Here is a 3,870-nt window from a genome sequence, read left to right on the forward strand (position 1 = left end):
CCGCCCCCTTGTGACTCACAGATGTGACTCACAGAAGCTCCACCCCTTCAGCAATGAGCACACGGTCTCAAGCACACGGTCTCAAAATGGCTGCCAAGCAGCTCCTCTCCTTCTCCTCTCTCTGGCCGGACTGATGTCGCCGGCTGAATGCAGCCCAGCTAACTTCTGACTAGAATCAGTGCTCAGCCAGCCTCTTTTCAAAACTGGGAAACTCCTGGCTTTGCAAATCAGCTAGCTGAGCTTGAATTCTAACCAGAAGTTAGCTGGGATTCATCCCGCCAGCGGCATCAGCAGCAAAATGCATGCAATAATATCAGGATGTATCCCAAATTTGAACTGAAATCAGCAGGGGTAAGTTGTGTTTTTTAGCTGTGCACTAAACCTCTTCGTCTACATTTTCAGATGCAGCCTACAAAAGATTATATTGCAATTTCTTTCACAGAGTTTTACAAGCTCCCTTTGCATAGTGATATTCCAGACTAACATAGCCATAGAAAAATCAAGTTGTTAGCACAGTAAAACTGTTACACAAGATTAGACCAGCGGTCCACTAAGTCTAGCACTCTCCGTTCTTAATGGGAACAAGACTCCAATATCGTCAGTATTTTCTCCTAGCTCTGCTACCCAATAACTTTTAATTCTGATTGCTAACAACAGATACTATCTGCATGGACAGTGTGTGCTCTGGGACTAGACTATTGGCAATCCCCAAAGCCCTGAAGAAATAGATCTTCTTAACGTAGTTTTTTAAGGCGTACAAGTACACAGAGAACTGAATCTGGGATAAGTTATTGCATGTTGGTTGCTTCAATATAACTAAAACATTCTACTGCTGCTGCTGCTGCTCATTAAGATTGTATATGAAGTTCTCAAATGGAGACCTTGGCACATGTTTTGTTTACAAAGTATCTGAATATGTTGAGTATCATTGACTGACTCACCAGAAATACACAGAAGCCTTGAAAGCAGAATATTAACCAGGACAAAATACTGGATTAGGAAAGGATTCCCCAAGCTACTAATGCAAGTGCTGCTGGCATTGTGCACAGAAATAAAATATGCCACATGGCAAGAGGCAGTATTGCTTTCAATGTTCCACTGTGCGCTCATTTGCCATTTTGCAGTTCTGTAAACTTAAAAACAACATTTTTAATCTTGATGTCCCTTTCCCAAATATTAACCATCTGTCTGATTTTAACCTACTTATTTTCTGGCAGAGTTTGTACTTGTTGTGGTTCTGTTCTTGGTGCTTATGAAACAGTACCATGTCGCGTGGTGAAAGTCCCTAATAAAAATACAAAACACAAGTATGGAAATAGCTTCAAAGATACAGAAAGCCTCTGAGAATTCAAGCCACATAGGAAATACATCTGTGATTGTAAATACACTCATCCCTCCATATCTGCGGCTTTGATTTTTGCGGATTTGATTATTCACAGATTTGATTCATATGTTCTCTCTAGAAATATCTAGGTCCTCCAGTGCAACTCTATGGTCAACTTTAACTAAAAGTCACACTAAAAGACCTAGAGATTCCTAGAGAGCATACTCTACTAGGCCTTTGTAGCTCCTCCCGCACAGTTCTATGGTCAGTGTCTGACGGACGTTGACCATAGAGTCACAGTGGAGGACCTAGAGATTCCTAGAGAAGTGTCCTCGCCAGTAAAAATATGGTGTTTTTGTTATTTGCGGTTTTCCCATAGTCATGGGGGTCTTGTGCCCCTAACCCTAGCGAATATGGAGGGACAAGTGTATAATATATTCTATCTACACTGGGTGAATACAGCTGGGAAGAACCTCCAGGGGTGTATCTACAATGTAGAAATAATGCAGTTTGACACAAGTTTAAGTGCTGTAGCTCCATCCTATGGAATGCTTAGGAGCTTATCGCACAGGGCTGTATTAACGCAGCTAGCATGGAACGAAAGGGGGTGGGAAGGGAATGGAATGGGGAAAGGATGCATTTTACAGCACACAAGAATGCCACCAATGCTGCCGGAAGTCCCTGCTCCATTTCCCATCCATTCCAGAGGAGGTGATTTTCAAGAACTGTTCAGAACAGTTCTTGAATATCACCACCTCTGGGACAGATGGGGAATGGAGCAGAAGAGAATGGAGACTTCTGGCAGCATCAGCGGCATTCCAGCGTGTGGTATAATGTGTCCTTTCTCCGTTATGTTCCATTCCGTTCCTGCCCCCTTTCATTCCGTGCTAGCTGTGTTCCTAGAGCCCCGTGCAATAAGCTTATGAGATTTGTAGTTTTACAAGGTCTTTTCTGCCAAAGAGTGCTGGTGCCTCACAAAACTACAAATGCCAGGAGACTGTGGTATCAAACTGCATTATTTCTACAGTGTAGATGCACCTTAGATCAATGCATTTTTATTATAAGTAGGCATCCTAGCTTATAAAGCTCTAAGCCCAAAAGATGATATAAGACAATGTCCATAGAATTAAATCAAATTGTGTGTGTGTGTGTGTGTGTGTGTGTGTATAATCCTCATTCCCAGTGACAGCCATGGTTAATATATGAGTGACTGTAGCCTTCTATTCTATAAACAGGTAAGGCTGCAGCCATTCAGTATACATCTCAGTGGGAGCTCAGTGCAACTGCATACTCTTCAACTGTCCCTGTTTGGCTGGGACAGTTCCAATTAATCCTTTATTTTCTCACCTTTTTAGATGCTTTTAAAACGTTCCAGCTTCTCTCTCTTCCTCCCATTTTTCTCCTTTGTCCTCAGGTTGCTTTGATGCAAACTGAGTTTAAAGTAAAAAATAGTTTGCACTCAATTAACACAGCATCTCCTAGCTTGTGTGTTCTTCCTCATTAATAAGCGTTGCCATCTTCACCACACTCTGCTGTCGCAGAGTGTTACAGGGTATGCTACTAGGATCAATCACACAGCCGTTGTGACATAGACTTTTCATATGATTATACTTCATGTTGGAAAGTCAGGATGTAAGAAATCAGAGGCAGATTGAGCAAGATGGCTCCATTCCTCTTCTGAGATGGCCACGTCCTAGTCTTGAATTTTCCAAACCTTCCCTTTAAAGCCTAGACAAATGACATTTTTTAATTACAGCTTCTAGAAACCCCTGCCAGCATGTTCATTGACCATGCAGTCTTGAGATTATGGGATTTTTAATCCAACACTGCTGTCTCTTCCCTGCCCCATATTTTGTTCTGGATTGTAATCTCCTTGTAAATGAGGATCTGCCAAATCTTTTCCCTCCCTGGGCTAGTGGCTGTAAGGTGCCATGTTCATTGCTGGAGAAGGACAGTAATGTAAGTGGGCTCTGGAAATAGGATATGGTTATTGGCTCTTCAATTCAGAATAAAAGAACATCCAAAATTGCTAGGTAAATGAAGGCACATTTGATGTTTTCTCATATAAATACCAAGCTTTGAAATCAGATTTTTTTTAGCCTGACACTGTGTACTCATTCTTAATTCCATTGGGACCAATGGTTGCACATAGCATTGCCCGGATTCTTGCAAGTCCTTGACACAACCTTTATCATTTTAAAATAAGGAGTATCACAGTTTGCATCAGTGGATATGCACTATATACCACTTACCTTGAGCTGAAGAATAACGAAGTTTCCTATGCATACAAAAATTGTACACATCAGTCAGAACTTTTAAAGGTTTGGGAGCTATGACAACCTTCAGGACCCTCCATCCTGCATGGTCAATTGGGAACAGTTGACCAAACATGTAACTTTTTCCACGCTCCAAAAGCAGAACTGTCATCTTTCAGAGTCCTTGAGGAATCTAATTTCCCCCCTGAAGCTTGATTCAAAGTCAACTCCAAATATCACCAGGCTAAGAATCTGAAAAACACACACATGCAGACCTGAAATTGGCAAGAT

Source organism: Sceloporus undulatus, chromosome 2 (assembly GCF_019175285.1).
Source record: "Sceloporus undulatus isolate JIND9_A2432 ecotype Alabama chromosome 2, SceUnd_v1.1, whole genome shotgun sequence".
NCBI lineage: Eukaryota > Metazoa > Chordata > Lepidosauria > Squamata > Phrynosomatidae > Sceloporus > Sceloporus undulatus.